Genomic DNA, 18,379 nt, shown 5'->3' on the forward strand with positions numbered 1-18,379 from the left:
GGTACGCGTAGCATACGCGTATGAGATAGGTGGTACGCGTATGGGATTGGCTGAGAATTGGGCCATACGCGTATGGGACTATGCAATACGCGTATGGGCAGGATTGTGATTTTTCTGTGTTGTTGTTGTGCAGTTTTTGGTTGTTCAGCTGAGTAATGTAATTTAGCTGATGTATGATAGAGTAGGGATCATTTCCCGTTGTTTTGAGTAGTATAGGTATTAGTAGAGTGTGCTAATACTGTGATTGATTATGTGGTATGACATGATATGATTATGTGGTAAATATGTTGATGATGTATGATGGTATGCATAATGTTGTGAATGTATCTATTATGTATGCAATGGTGGATGGACTGTTTATGGCTTAGAGTGTGAGCATATGTCCATTGTGGATGATTGTTGATGTTGCATGACTAAATGATTTAGCTTGCATATTGTGGCCTTTATGGTGGTAGCTAATTCCCATGGTGAGGAATTAGTGAGTGAGTATTGTGGATTGTTGTTGATGTTTGCATGCTAGGTGATTAGCGTGCATATCATAGCCCTTGGGGTGGTAGCTAATTCCCATGGTGAGGAATTAGTGAGTGAGTCACTAGGTCTCAAATGAGTGGGACTAGTGAGCTTGGTAGCCGTATCTGGATTTGATCGGTGAGGTTGAACTATATGTTCACGAATAGTCGGTACCGCATGCATGGAGTCTCATTGCATAATATATGTATGTATGGCGTATAATATGAATGGATGTATTCCAATATTATACGTGTGTTTTATGGTTGTGTTGAGTTTGAGTATGATGATGATGATGATTATGAGTTGATATTGCCGTTGCTGAATATGTGTGATCTGATTAGGGTGATGATATGTGTTAAATTACTTAGCATTACATGATATTTTATAATGCTTATTATATCGATTGAGGAACTCACCCTTACAACTATTTTTCAGGTAACGAGCAGTGATTGAGTAGAAGCTAGTCCTTGGGGTCTAGTGTAGTTCCTTAGTGGGTCATGCTCTGGTAGATGTAACATCGGGACGGGATGTTTTACCTTATTTTCATTATTGGTTGTTGAATGATCTTACCTGTAATGTGTTACATGGTTTGCATGTTGTTGTTAATTTCTATCCGCTGCGAATTATGCAAATGTTTATTTTGATAAATAAATGAGTATGACCAGATATTTTGGAACACGGTGTGAAGTGTCAAGTGTGACACCCTTAGTTGCATATTTACTCTGATTTATGTTTTGATGTTTTAATTTAATTTTGGGGTATTTTAGAAGGGTGTTACACAGCTCCTGTATCTAAAATCCAACTTACACTACTATTTGAATTAAAGCTAGGAATGTAAGATTTACCTTCCTTGGTAATATTGATAGCTCATTTGTTATTCTCAAGAAGCACCATCAAGTTCTGATATTTCTCTCTTGTCAGGGACATGTTTCCAATGTCACTTGTTGATGTTAATGCAGGTTTGTTATCTGAATCATCAACCTCCACTTGGTTTGCATATGAGCTTCCTCAACCAAACTTTGGTGGATATCCATGCTTCTTGTAGCAATTATCGATTATATGACTACTTTTACTACAATAGGTACAAACTTTCATATTTCCTCTTCCTCTTCCAGCAGTAAAACTACCACCCCCTCTACCTCTACCAAATTGTTTTGCTCCATCTACCGCATTAACCATGTCAGATCCATCTTTAGCAACATTACCACTTGAGAAAATGGTACCACATATCCCCTTCTCTTGCTGCATAACCATGGAAAATACTCTATTAATCTGAGGCTGAGGTTCCATGAGTAGCACTTGTGAAACTACTCCATGAAATTCTTCATTTAGGTCAATCAAGAACTGAATGGTTCTATCTTCAGCTCTAAAACTTATGTTATTTCTCATTGCTAAGCAGACACAAGCTACAAGACATGTGCAATTTGGCATTGGTTTATACTGTTCCAATTCCTCCCATAAACTCCTCAATTCCGTGAAATAATCCGAAACCTTCTTGCTACCATGTTTCAAATTTGAAATTTCCTACTGCAATTGAGCAACACGAATCCTGTCACCTTTCATGAGTCGATATTTGAGATCATTCCACATGTCCACAACATTATCAATAAACACCACGCTTTGAGCCATTGATGGTGTTATTGAAATTATGATCCATGTATGCAACATATTATTGCATCTTTTCCAAGCTACATAGTTCAAATCCTTATCATTAGGAATGCTAATTGTTCCATCTACAAATTGGAACTTGTTCTTCATCGCTAAAGAACTCCTCATATTCATCGACCACATGTGATAATTATCACCGAATAGTGCCGGAGTAACACAAATCGTTGATGAATTCTCCGATGGATGCACATAGTAAGGATCAAGTTGATCCTTAACTTGATTATTGTTGTTTCTCGTCATAGTAACACAATACAAACAACAGAATCATGAAAAAAAATGAAAAAAAATGAATTAATGCTTTCAAGAAGAAATGAAAAGAAACTATGCTTCAAGAAGAAGCAATTACAATCGCAATGGATGTAAGATCAAGCAACAGATTGAAGCACATCGAGAATAGAACATGATGAACCTGCTCTAATACCATTTAAGCAATCACAAAACTCTATTGATTGAGAGAAAATAGAAGGAGAATGAAGAATAAAGATTAAATAACAGTTTGTATTGATTAAAGAATAAAACATGCTTATATAGTTACATTAGGTAGTTATGCCACATCATCATCCTAACTAACTCAATATAATTAACATAATAGTAGTTAATCAAGTAAGAAAGAGTGCATGGTATTAGCATGCTCATGCAACGTGGGAATATATCTCTTTATCTTCTTCTATATGATCTATTGCATTTTTATCATGCTAGAGAAGAAGCTCTTAGGGAATCGATCTAGACTAGATGAGATGCTGGTGTCATTAAACTAGCTGCCAAAACGAGTTCACGAGATGAAGATCTGAGTAGTTTAGTCACCCGGGGGGGGGGGGGGGGAGGGTCATTCCATTCACTTGTTTATCTGCTAAGAAGAATATCTTTTTTCTTTCGACTGGGAACAACTGACCTTTGGTGCTTTTTCTTTATATAAGTAATAGTTGGTCCCGTAAAGGCAAGGGCGAATCGAGTTAGCATCTCGTCATTAAAAGAGAAAGACCTGGTGCATTTCTTCCTTGCCCGAGAGATTGACCAAAACTTGTTCCCCTTTTTTAGGCCTTATGATTTATATAATAAATTAAAATTAATATATTAGAGTTATTTTTATCTTTATTTAAAAGATATAAAAAAATTGATAACCAATGATTTCATTCCAACAAAATAGAGTATAAGGGGTACTCTAATCCTAAATCCAACAACAAATATTATCCCCACGTCCTAAGATAATTAAAAGGCGAGGTATATCAATCATAATAATTACAAAAGAAAGAAGATTTGCTACTCAAACCTATACACTTATGTGACAAAAATTTAATGGTCAACAAACAACCATCAAAATTGAAAACTCTACCTTGAAACATAATAATATTTCTCATCAATCAAATTTTCCAATTAGTATCTAATCAGATCACACATATTTTGATTCGTTTATCCTTATTATTCACCTGTTAACTATGCAACCCAAAGTCTTCTTGTCACTGCATACAATATGAACATATGAATATTATTTTCTTCTTCCTGAAAATAAAAATGGATAATTGATCTCTTATTAGTAGTCTATTGAGAAACATCCTCCAGACGAACATTTAAATAGTGAAAGACACCTTAAAGTTTCACAAAATTCTTAAAGTTGGTCTCAAATATGTCCTAGTCGAAGTCTCTGGGTATTTTGTATCTAAAATAGCATAACACGTCTTAACATAAAAAGTCACATTATCATCCTCCAATCTATCAAAATTCATCTAAAACAAATAATTAATTGACTATAAAAAACATGGAGATATAGATATAATAAACTGAATTAAATTAATTAATTAATGATAAATTAATAATTATTTTGTGTATAAATTATTCGCTCAAATATCACTCTTTAAAGATTTCATTTTTAAAAAATAATGTAAAAATATTAAAATATAAATAATTATAAGTTATGTATTATAATCTCAAAAATATTTAAAAATGGTAATGTTAACTTAGGTCTTAAAGACATATGTTAAGAAATCCACAAATAAAATATTTGTATTGTAAAAAATAGTAAAATCTTAATTATAGTTCTTTTTATAAAATCAATACACAAGTTAGCATTAAAAAATATTAAATTTTAATCATATGTATTTGTTCTGCATATGATTTAATAATTAATTGTTTTTATTTTATTCAAAAAATATTAAAAATTAGTTGATTAACCATAAAAAGGTCATTTGTGAATTAGTCATTTATTTCAATAATGATATTTATTGATTCATTTGCAAAAATTAACAGGGAATGTTTTTGTAAAAATATTTTACACATGTATAATCTTGCAACAAAGTGTGATGCATATGTTGCAACATAAATATAATGTTTTTTTATTCCTAAAAAAATGTGTAAGAAAATCAAATGATAGTAAAATGTGATACATGTTACAGCATAGATACAATGTTTTTCTAGTAGAAAAAATCTTTTATATAAATATGTGACAAAATCCAAATTACAATAATACCATAAAAAAATAATATGTGTTTTCAGATAAATATACTATAAAAGGTTATATTTGTATTTTTGGAGGTAGTGATTTCTCAAGTTTATATAGGAGAAGATTGTGGGTATAGTGAGTTCACTATTTCATAATATTTTTTCACATGCACAAATAATATTTTATCCTTAAACATTGTATCTTTGATTGTTATATCCTACGGTAAATTCTTGCTTCTTTTTCCATTAAGAGAAATAATGTTCTTAAATATTATTATATATAATATAATATATATAATATATTGAATTAAAACTATTGTCTTGTTTATTTCTACTCAAGAGCATATATTTAATAGCAAGTAAAATTATAATTATATTTATATAAGACTATATTAAAATTTTGTTCTTGAGGGACACATATTAGACATAATGTTGGCAGGCCCGGCCTGTGCATGTGCAACATGTGCTGCAGCACAGGGCCTCACATTTTATAAGGCTCCAAAATTTGATTTTTTTTATAAATATTAATAAAAATAAATAAAATATTATTAAAAAAATTCAATAATTGAAAAAATATTATGATAAAAATTTAATACATACAAAAATTAAGATTGATCAAAACTCAAAATAATTATAATTAAATTTATTTTTAATTAATATATAATTGTATTTTTGATATATTTTTTTAATTATTATAATTGTATTTTAAAAAAAAATTGAGTCTATTTTTAGAATTAGAACGGGACCTCTGATATGATTGGGCCGACCCTGAATGTTGGGATAACCAACCCAACTTCTTAAATCAGAATGACAGCAATAAAAATAGTAATGCATAAAGTAATAAAAAAAACAAGAGATTGGTAATCCAGTTTGGTGAAACCACACATATGTCGGGGGACACTTTACCTAAGAAAAAAATTCACTACTTCAAATTAGAACAAATAGTCTTATAAGAACCTCAAATTGTATGAAGTTTTATGCATCTCCCTAATTCTAGTGACATTCTATTTAGGTCTCCACCTACATATGATAACCAACTAACTTTTTTCAACCACTAACCCATAGTGATCAACCTCAATAACAACTTTATTGATTGTTGAATTTACAATTCAACTAATACAAACCAACAACTATGCCAAATTATTGAAACATAGAATGGTGTACACAAATATTCAACACTAATCCTAATTATGACATTATCATGGAATACAAGAAAGAAAAGACTCACAAACTCTAGATACTGAACTTAATCTTGCGCACAACCCCTAAAGTAAAACATGAGAATTGAGTTTCCTTATATAGCAATGTCTTCTGAGATTTTTCCATATGGATCTCTGATTTAAATTCATCCAGAATAATAGAGAATCTTGTTGGAATTGATTGCTCCATAAAACTCTCCAAAAGATATGATTTGTTGCATTCAAATTTAAATTCAAATCTCCATTTAAATTTGATTTGATCTTCAATAGTTGTCAAACAAATCAACCATGCATTACTAACAAATTTGTAACAAATCTGATTGAAATCCAATCAGAAAAATTTGCACCACACAACATCCCTTATGGCATGCCGACAAGGCTAGATTTTGCATTGCACATGCTGGAACATCCAAATTAATTCTTCTCCATGACTTGCAGACCTTCTTTGTAGAGAGAATTATATATAATAATTCCCAACCAAACTACAACACCATATGTTTGTTGCCAGATACCAGATGTTGCAACAGACATGTTAGACGATTGTGTTCAACATGTGTCCCTTCTGCACCAGAACCATATTGAGTAAACTCCATGTTGTTTTGCATAATGCAACTAATCCCAAAAGGATCACCAATCTCCTTCTTTGATAAATTTTGGCAAAATAACTCTTTGAGCAGCTAGGCATCAAAGATTTACTTAGACCAACAATAATAGTGACAGAAGAACCAAACACCAAACATCAGAGCATACCACAATAAAAGAAGCAACACATAACAAAGCAAAATTCATAAATCATGAGGTAACTAGAAATACAATATTATGAGTTTGTTACACACAATTCTCCATAAATAATCAACATGCAATCATTCAAGGTGGGTTAGTCATGCATGTATACACAGTTAGTAGTCAATTGTCAAAGGTCAGAAACTACTACTAACCAGAGTTATTAATAACAGATAAAGGATCAGAGCGACCGATCCCAGAAGTGGTATAACAGGATAAGTTTTTGAAATAATAATTATATAATAATCTATAAAACATATGGCATATACTTAATGTAAAACTAAACAAATAACATAACACTCAGAAGACTTATGAAATCCAATGCCAAAGAACAATGCTTAATCAAGATTCGAAATATTGTAGAAAACTCAAAACATAGTAGAAGATTCAAAACATCACATCTTATTCAAACTTAGAACTATTATATAAAAATTCAAGCAAACATAGAAATCGTAGATCGTCGTCAAAGAGGTCTTCTTCATAATATTCCTCCAATTCTTCATCTTCATCATCTTCTTCAACTTCTTCTACCATAATTTATTGTGTCATTGTTGCCCTAAATATACTTGTAATTTTAATTAGCCTTGACCTCCTAGTGTAGATTATACGCTCATTAATCTCACTTGCATCGACAACTTGAGACCAGGTTAAGTCATCATTTTCATGAACCAAGTCTTCTTATAAAGGCTCACCATTTACTCCTATCTCTCTCATCTCTCCCACCAACCATTCAGTGTGATAGTTAATTTCGAAAAATTCCATAGGATCAATCTTGTCCTGAATTTCAAACCTTTCAATCAAATATTGGTTATACTTGATGAAAACTAAGTCTTGCAACCTTTGATGTTCCAACTTACTTCTCTTCTTGGAATGAATCTAAAGTATAATAATTTAAAGTATTAATTTAATAATATTTGAATGTAAGATACTTTAATATCCTAGTAAAAACTAATACTTACATTCCCAAAGATGCTCCAGTTACGCTCACATCCGAAGCACTGCAACTCAAACTCAACACTTTAACAACCAACAATTGCAAATCCAGAGTTTCAGCTCCATAAGACTTCCACCACTCATCTGCAAGTAAAAAATCAATAATTCTCGACTTGGAGCTAATTTCTAAATTCGAAAAATTGTAAAAAAATGAACTTCCATCTTACCCGGAGCTAGTGTCGACCTTTGTCTAATTTTCGCTTTTATACCAAAGAGACCGTTAGCACGTTTGTATTGTGCCAATTGTATTGAATTTTGTCTTTCACTTCATCACTTTCACTAAGTATCTCGATGCATTTACGGAGGCCTCTCACCAATTTAGGATCATTCTCAATTTCTGGTTTATCATAATAATGTTTAGGATTGAGATAGTAACCTGTATAATGTAGCGGATGATAAAGTTGGCACTCCCATCTTTTATCAATGATGTCAAATACGGATTTGTACTTGCTTGAATTTGAATTGAAATCTTTTTCAATTGATTCCTTCGCTATCCTATTGCAGCATATATGTAATCCATTGTGGGTTTCCATTTATTATCAACCATTCTTAAAAGGTGCCATGACCTTAAGAGTGTATACAACATCACTTCGAAATGATGCCATGAGTATAATACTACTTTCCCCATTTCCTTTAGAATCATTTGCACACTTGGATCTCACCCATTCTATATAAGTGAACATTTCTCTAAGCTTTCTTTTTAGTTCTTGCAACCTTTGTAGAGTAAGGAAAGAGGTAGCAAACCTTGTAACTCAATTTTTAACCAATTCAACATTGTCGGTAGTCTTTCTCATTAGATTCAAAAAATACGTGGTTATAAATGTAGCCCACAACCTTAACTCCATTTTTTTATAACCTTATCAACCTTTATAATTTTTCCCATGTCTTCTAACATAAGGTCTATATAATGGGTTTCACATAGAGTCCAAAACATGCTTTGCTTTTCAGAAGTTAATATTTTCCGCCGCTACATAGTTACTTCCATTATCGGTAATAAATTTAACAACATTTGGTTCACCCATTTCCTCAAAAAAATGTCCAATAACACATCTAGCTTATCCCCCATATTGGCATATTTAAAAGCATCGACACTTTTCACAAACATGGTTCTCGTCGGGTAATTGACCAAGAAATTAACCAATGTTATACCTATTTTATCCGTCCAACCATATGACATAATTGATCATCTGTATTTATTCCTTTGCCCCTCGTAATTTTTTAACAAACCATTTGTATGTTCCAATTCCTTTTGAAGGAGTGGAACCCTAAGTTCATGAAAACATGGCAGTTTCTAATGAGGACCATATTCCAACATCAACTTAAAGGCTTTTGCATTTGCTATGTTAAAAGCAATTCCACGCGTATAAACAAAGCGATTAATATATTGTATGGTTCTTTCCTTTGCTTCTTTATCACACGCATCGTTGATGCTTGTGTCCTTAGTCTTCTTAAACACTAAATCCAATGGTCCTTTAGTCTTCTTGACAACCATTGAAAATGTCTCAACAAGCCTCTTTCTTCGAATTCTACTTATTTCCTCAATTTCATTTGTATCATCTGCATCTAATTGCACTAATACCTCTTATATTTCTTTTTTAATTCTTTCTTTCTCAACCATATCAATATGTAATATTTCTTTAACATCCGCCGGTATTTTTAGGCAAGGAACTACATCACCTTTTATTCCTAGTTGATGCTTTTTTTCTCTACTAATTCCCCCACTACTTGTTAGATTACAAAAATCATATATCACCTTATTCTTGTTATTTAAATACTTCCGGTGATTATATTGTCATGCTATGTTAATATTACTACCGCTTGGTTTGAAGGTTTGACCGCATGAAGCAACTGAGGTAGAATTCAGTGTAGAGGAAGATGTTACCATATTGTTTATGAATAAAACAGGAAAAAAACCTCAAAGGGATGAAAGAAAAAGGATGAAAGAAAAGAGATGACATAAAGGGGTTGAAATAAAAGAAGTATAACACATAATATAAAATAAATCACCTGAAGAAGAACAGAGGATGAGGAGCATCGATTGTCGGAGAAGGGGGAACGCCAGTTGTCAAAGAAGTGCGACCGTCGGTTGTTGAAGAGAGAGAGAGACGAAGAAGGAATATACGTTAGGGTTTGAGAAATGAGTAAGTGAAGAAGTGAAAAAGAAACACGTTCTAAAAATGGAAGGTAAAACACAAGAAAGAGGAAAAGAAAAGTGTTTTAAAATTTTTAGAAGTAAGGGCAAAAACATAATTTCAAATTAAAAAAGTAAAATTAAAAATAAAAACAGAGCAACCGCTCGCTCAGGAATGACCCGCGACCCGCTAAAGAAAAAAATTTGCTCACGCTTTCAAAGTAGATCCGCTCCCGGCTTCGCATGCGGTGGGTGCCCACTCCGACCAGACCACCCGGGATCACGTCATTCAAAGCCGCGATTGATTACTCTCTTACTAACATAAATCAACACATAACATTTAGGACTAGATGCTTTAACATGTGTTTATATAAATATTATATTAGTTATTACCACATAGATCAGTCAGTACTAAGCACATCAGGATATATCATGTATGTAGAAGATCCTTATTACTCACTCTTTTTGACACAATTTAGTAAAAGTATTCCTCAACATATCATGAGTAAACGAACAAGATGTTGAACCCGATGCTTGAACATCAGTCCTTGACATTCAAAACTTGGTGATACTTGGTTCACATATTAATATTACATCACATATAGTCCAAGGCCAATGTCTGCAACATGTGATACAACAAAAAACCTGTAGTCCAAGGTCAATGGACCCGAATTTTTTATTTTGATTTCACCATCATGTACTATGTTGGGGTGATTAAACAAGGAAAGGCAATATGAAGTTTCACAACATAAGAGTTATGTTTCATTGTCTGATCATAAACATTTCATACTTCACACTAAGACTTCCATAGGAAAGTATGCTCTTCTTTGGACATTGTTGAACTTGATTAGATGTGATCTCTCTAGAAATCTTGTCCAGAGAAGGGACAACATCTGATTTCGCAGTCTTGATTCTACCTAGATAAGCATTAATGACTTTAGGTGAGAACTTCACATAACATCCTCTAACATAAATTTTCAGAAATCATTTGTTCCCTTCCTTAATCAAATCACATGACAAACTAACAATAAATTCCTTGACAAGTTTCTCATAGCAAGGACCAATGTTTGTCATAGTATTCAAAAACATAACTTCCTTAATTAAATCCCAAATTTCTTGATAGTCCAAAGTATATTTACTCATCTGTTTTTCTAAAGCAATTCTTCTTTGACACACAAAATTCCACTTCTTTACACTTTCTTTAGAGTGGAAAGACACATTGTCCAAAGGAGCATTAGGGATATTCATAGGGAACCTTTTTCCTCAAATATTATTTTTGAAATAGGGCATGATGTCTAGGACATCTGCTTTAACATATTTTTCGGAGTCACTTGATTCCATAAGTTTCCTCTTAAGAGTCTTCTTTTCAAAAGCAGTCTCTTTAACCTTTTTTCTATTTATAATTTCTATTTTTATCAATTTTAGTGTTCCTCTTGAAGGTTTTATGAGAAACCTTTCTCTTTTATTTTACTTCATCACCCAGAAAGGTCTAACCATTCTCTTCCTAGCAGGTTCTTCACCAGTCTTCGTTTCTTTATCAACCTTAATCACCTCCTTTTCTTTTTCTTGAGGGCCTTTGTCATGAGGTTTGGTAACACTTTTAATTAGGTTTTTCATCATGTGGGTAATAAGTATGTCATCATTATCACATGTTTCAACATTAGTTTCCTCTTGTCCATAATCTTTAACACTAAGAGAACCTTTATGACTCACTTCCTTATTGTTTTCCTCAGATGTCTCACTTAAAACTTCGACTTCCATATTTTGATGGTCATCAGAATCTTCATAGGGTACATATTTGTCATTGATAATGTCATCAAAGAAATTACCAAAGACAAGTGTATTAACATGATGACTATCCACCATAATAGGACTGTCAATAGGTTTTACTCTATCTTGTTGCTTAGTAAAGGATTCAGATGGTTCATCATCAAGTACAGAGGTGGGATCACCCAATGAGCAACTAATGGTTGGATTAAATAGTTCAACATTTGGTTCAACATGTGAATCAACATATGATTCACCATGTGGTTCCACTTGTGGTTTTTCACTAACATTTTCAACATGCCCTATACTTTTCTCAGTGTGATTTGGGGCATATTTCTCATCTATATTCATATGTTCAACATGCATTAAAGATTATATATCAAAGTTACTAACCTTTTCAAATTATTTCTTCTCCTTGGTAGTACTCTTTGATTTCTTTGTGGAAATATCATCTAGAATGAGCATTTTCAGAGGTTTTGGATTTAAATACATAACAGGTTCATCATCAACATCGCTGGTGTTTGAAACCCTAGTTCTCTTTGATGATCCTTCTTTGCTCACTTTAGAATAGGATTGATGATTTTGGAAAGAGGAAAGTATGTTATCATAATAGATAGAGAGAGACTGGTTGTGAGAGTGGGGGGAGTGACTGTAAGAAAAATTTGAATTTTAAGAGATTTTTTTTGATTTAAGCACATGCAATGATTTCTGGAGAGAGAAACTTTCCTTTTAATTTTTTATGTCTCCCTTGAGTTAATGGCCATGAGTTTTCACACAAGAAAATGTCAACATTGCCCTTTTGTTTTTAGACTCATTCTTGCTTTTAAGAATTACTTGACACTTAAGGATTTTAGAGACCATCTTCTTTATAACTTCAGAATTCATATGTAGGACAAAATATCCTAACATTTTATTTGACTTTCCATAATTCTTGCCAATCATGAGATCTTAATCATCATCATTAACACATAGGATTTTATTTATTTCTTATGTGTTTCCCCTGTGTAGAGACCCCATACTTATTGATGAGGTATGATGTTTGAGCATCGTGTGGGACATCCTGTTCTACAATATTTTGGTCTCATCTTCCAAACCTGTTGATGACTGACTTCTGATCCACATATAACAGTTTTCCTTGGAAATTATCCCCTTTATTATCACTTATTGATCTTTGTCGGAGACACTGCATTCAGACTTATTGAATTTTGCATTCAAACCCTGATCCACATATATGTGTGTGTGTGTGTGTGTGTGTGTGTGTGAGAGAGAGAGAGAGAGAGAGAGAGAGAGAGGGTGAGTGTATGTGTATGTGTGCGTGTGCGTGTTTTCTTGCTAAAATATTTATTTGGTTAATCCCCATGAATTTGGTCAGATGGGATCAAAGTAGTTAAAAAAATTGGTGTTTTAGGCGTTTTTAGGGGAGGTTTGTTTGTAAGAGATGAATGACCCCCATTTTTGTGGTCTTTTAGGTTTTAATGTGTATTCGTCTACCCCCTCCCCTCTTCCATTACTATCTTCCCCATATTTATAGTGTTATTCTCACTCGTCCATGATTCCAAGAGACTCACACAATTACACAAGTAACAGTTTGATGACCATTAGTAAAATAACAGTCACAACCAGCTATTATTGATGAAGGTCATAACGTTCCATGATTTATGGAAGAATGTTGTGAAAGATAAATCATAATTCATAACCGGTGAAAAACCTTTGGCTATCCCTTCTAAAATCTGAGATGAGTGCATCCTAGTTAAGTAAGCCATCTCGAGCATATCAGAATATGGGATATACACACCTTATAGCTGTTACACTGATTTGTACTCAACGTCCAGAAACGTGTCTCCGATAACTCTATGACCCGGGATCCTATTTGTATAATAAGTAGCAACTCGGTAATCATTATCTTTTTCAAGTACCTGATACCCAGACTTTCACCTCTCATCCGTAATGACTTATAACTCAACTTTAAGAATTTCGGGGTGTATATAAGTCCCTTTGATCATGAGGCCTAACAGGATAAAGCATTCATACAAAGAATACCTAAATTCTTTCCTCTTGAATGGTTGTACTTCTATCTGGTTTGGTTTAATCCAGTTATCGTATTGCGTCCTAGTGACATTTAATAATGGGGTTTTAAGAGAAATGATGATGCCTATCTTGTCAGATCTCTTATCTATCATAGTCATGATGAATTTTATGGGGAAGCTAATCACCATCATGGCTCTAGTTCGACAAGGTTTCCAAACTGTTTTAAGATGTAGAGAAGTTAGAGAGCTCTTGTGGAACCTCGACCAACTGTTATCGTAGAACCCGATAGGATCTAGACATAGAGAAATCAGATAGCCCCATTGGGATCTCGACCTATTGGTGTTGTAGAACCCGATATATTCTAGACATAGAGAATTCGAAGAGCCCTAGTGGGATCTCGACCTGTTGGTATCGTAGAACTCGGTAGGTTCTAGGCATAGAGAAGTCAGAGAGCCCCAATGGGATCTCGACCTATTGGCATCGCAAAACTCAGTAGGTTCTGAACATAGAGAAGTTAGAGATCCCCTATGGGATCTCGGCCTGTTGGAATCGTAGAACTCGGTAGGTTCTATACATAGAGAAGTCCGAGAACCCCAGTGGGATCTCAACATGTTGATATTATAGAACTCGGTAGGTTTTAGACATAGAGAAGTCGAAGATCCTTAGTGGGATTTCGACCTGTTGGCGTTGTGAAACTCAATAGGTTCTAGACATAGAGTAGTTGAAGAGCCCTTGTGGGATATCGACCTGTTGGAGTCGTAAAACTTGGTAGATTCTAGACATAGAGAAGTCAGAGAGCCCAAGTGGGATCTCAACTTGTTGATGTCATAGAACTCTGTAGGTTCTAAACATAAAGAAGTTAGAGAGCTCATATGGGATTTTGACATGTTGGGGTCGTATAACTCGGTAGGTTCTAGACTTAGAGAAGCCGGAGATCCCTAGTGGGATCTCAACTTGTTGATTTCGTTAAACTCGGTAGGTTCTAGAGATAAAAAAGTCAGAGAGCCTCAATGGTATCTTGACCTATTGGCATTGTAGAACTCAGTAGGTTCTAGACATAGAGAAGTCATAGAGCCCAATGGGATCTAGATATATTGGTGTCGTAGAACTCGGTTGGTTCTAAACATAGAGAAGTCGGAGATCCCTAGTGAGATCTCGACCTGTTGGTATCGTAGAACTCGATAGATTCTAGACATAGTGAGGTCGGAGAGCCCATGTGGCATCTCGACTAGTCGAAGTCCTGTTTTAACTATGCCAACGCTTGGCCTTGTTATTAGCATAGTGATAGCCATGTGGGTTTTCGAATATTAGTAGTAACAAAATGCCGAAAGATCCAGAAGTTCATAGGTTGGCAAATTTCGAGTAGACCTTTCTTCATTCTTTATATGACCCAGGTGAGTTGGTCCAATGCTCGAGAATCTTTGGTGTGATTAAAATCAGAGATCGTTTTCATTAGAGCATCAGTTCATAATCGTTTTGTCACTAGTCTTCCTTTACATGTGAATTTTATAATTATTTTTGAGGCTTTCCTGATCCTTTGACAATAATATTCGAGCCCTCATGAGATTGTTTTAGCTGTGACCATGTTAGTCCTTTTAGAATTGTTATGTAGCCATAATACGCTTTATCTCTTTGATAACAATTAATTTATTCAATTGGAAATCAAATAGAATGGTCGACCCCAAGTAAATCTTTAGCTCACCTTTAGCTGAAGCTTTTACCGTATAGATTCAAAGCACTAGTAAGTCGGGCCTTAGTGACTGATGGGTCTTGTCATTTTAAATACAGACCGACCAACCCCGAGTGGATTATACCGGACCCCGTTGTTTGGTTGTGGATAAGTTAACCAAACCTCTTAAGGTCAGATGTATGTTAACTTTTAACAGGACGACAAATGTATATTAACTTGGGCTTTTAATTCGATCAGAGGTTTTAATTAACATAACTCGGTCAAAGGTTTCTATTTACTTGACCGATTCACTAGAGATTCTTATTTACTTTGACTTTTGATTCTGTCAGAGATCTTAATTAACATAACTCGGTTAGAGGTTTCTATTTACTTGATCGATTTTCCAGAGGTTCTTATTTACTTGGACTTTTGATTCGGTGGGAGGTTTCTATTTACTTGACCGATTTTCCAGAGGTTTCTTACTGAAAATCCGAGTTCTTTGATATGACATAGTTTCTTCCTACAACTACCTGCATAATTTTAAAAGTTTAGAAAAGAGGAGGTTTCTGCCGCCCTCGCAGGGGAAAAGAGTGACACCAATTGCCTAATGTAAGTTCTAAATAGGTCATTAGTTACAAACGAATGAGAAATTATCTCGCCTTATCCTACAATAAAGATAATTATTTTAAATCATACACTTGTATTTGTCCAGCCTCTTAGTTTTATCGGCGGTCTCATTTGATAAATTCATGATTTCTATTAGTTTATATTTTGGCACTCCCGACGTGGCGTGACACATTCTGCCTCTTTGCGGACGACTTGTTTGATACATTATCTCTCCAAGTCCGTTTGTCAATTAGCTCGCCGAGTCATGATACATGATAAATTAAAATATGAAATTAGCTATTCAACATATCATGAATGTTTAATCATAATATCCACATGTAACATAGTTGATACATTGACTTTTTAGATGGAATTTGGTATCAATTCCTAATACTTCCTCCGTCCCACAATGAATGACCCATTTGAAATAAAAGAGTGTTTCAAAATAAATGACTCATTTCAATTTCCAATGCATATTTTTCAATTTTACCCTTTAATTAATATTACTTTCATCACTCCCAATACATGATAAAAATGTTTTAGTAAAAATATCATTATCTCTTTTATTTATTCCTTTTACTTTAGTTTGGTTCATATTGTCATTTGTATGACATACCACCTAATGAAGCTATTTTAACACCCTAATTGGCAATAAGGTAGATTGACAAACAAATGAATGTCTAGCGTGTACTGCTTTTCCACTTAACATGTTCATGTCATTGTAGGGTTGCATCCATAATCAATTAAGGCTATTGTTCAACACAATCACGTGATATCTTTTTTGTTCTGGTGTAAGATCTTTACCGTGGCACTAAATGTTAATTATAGGCCTGTTTCCTATGATCACCATACCATTTGCAAATTTTTCCTTCATTTTTTCCAATGCACTCACATAGTACTAGGGGTGGCAAACGGGCATGCCCGCGCCATTTAGGCCCGCCCCGCAAAAGCTGGTAGAAAAACGGGGCGGGGCGGGGGGTCATAGTTGAGGATGTGGGCCTAAAACTTAGACCCGCCCCGCAAAAAAGTGAGGACGGAGCGGGGAAAGCCCGCGGGCACTCCACTATTTAAGTCTAAAAATGCAAAAAATTATGTAAATATATGTGCCCGCAAAAGCCCGCGAAAAAAACGGGGCGGGGTGCGGACACATTTGAGGGTGAAGGCCTAAATCCTTGGCCCGCCCCGCACAAAAGTGCGGGCAAAACGGGCATGCCCGGCGGGTCGAGCTCGTTTTGCCACCCTACCAATACATGAAATACAACCAAACTAGTTATATTCTTCAACTCTTTGAAACATTTTTAAACATAAAAAAAAGGAGCACCTTTTGGTGAAATCTCCTAGGATTTCTGCATAAAGAATGACGATGAAGTTAGAGTAAATAAAAAGTTAAAGATTAGTTTTTTGAAGTATTTTATGCAAAACATTTGCATGTCGATTTTTAGTGAAAATCGACGTGTATTCATTAATTAAAAATAAAAGAAAAAGAAAAACTGGTATAACACCATATTATGTGAATTCAATTAAAAGATCTTTCACGTCGATTTTTAAAGAAAACAGGGGTATACGAGTTCATAAAAAAAATAAGGTTTTGAAAAAAGTAACTAATAAATATTGACACAATATATTACCCCTCAGTTGATACATGTAACCGGGATTAATACAAATAAAATATAAAAAAATACTAAAATATTAACAAAGAAAAAAATGGAAGCTGAAAAAGTCGCAAAGTGAGAAATACTAAACAAATCATAGAAAATAAAAATAACATAAAATACAGTACATGAGATTCGAAGTAAGGTCTCTCTTTTTATATATACATTACATCGGTTTTTAAACAAAAACGAGAGAAAATATTTTTAGTAAAATAAAATATGGTACTCTCAAGATATATTCCCTCAGTTTTTGAATGTTCAAGGTGAAAGCTTCATCATAAAATATATTATTTGTAGTAGTAGCAGTATAAAGCTACTTTACAACTTCCTAGGAATTTTAACTCTTACCATATAGAGTTCAAGTTCAAACCAAGGAAGCACTCACATACATATTCACTATTGAGAAAAATGAAGAGATCAACGTTCACTTATTCAAATTCAAAAGTGGGAAAGATAATTGGACACTAATACTACTGTTGCTTTTTATACATTAATATAAATGAGGCATTTTGCAAGGTTATCACGAAACACCACCCATTCAATTCTCGTCGAAGATTAGAGCCATGGGGAGGCGATCTCATTGGAGAGGACAAGATATTATTCGTATCTTTCACTAACCCAGGTCTAAACACTATTTCTAAGCCGATATGAACATGACAAAGCAAACTCACTTATGCCACTTCCAAAAAAGGTCGAACCCATTTTGTTATAACTTTTTAATATATATATATATATATATATATATATATATATATATATATATATATATATATATATATATATATATATATATATATATATATATATATATATATATATTCTGCCCTAAGATCCGGTAAACTACAAAATTGCTTTACATACCACATGTCTCCAACTACCTGTTACACTCACGTTTGCTTTTTGGGAAAATGAAATAGCATTTTCATCAAGCCTTTTT

Source organism: Lathyrus oleraceus, chromosome 1, assembly GCF_024323335.1.
Source record: "Lathyrus oleraceus cultivar Zhongwan6 chromosome 1, CAAS_Psat_ZW6_1.0, whole genome shotgun sequence".
Classification (NCBI taxonomy): Eukaryota; Viridiplantae; Streptophyta; class Magnoliopsida; order Fabales; family Fabaceae; genus Lathyrus; species Lathyrus oleraceus.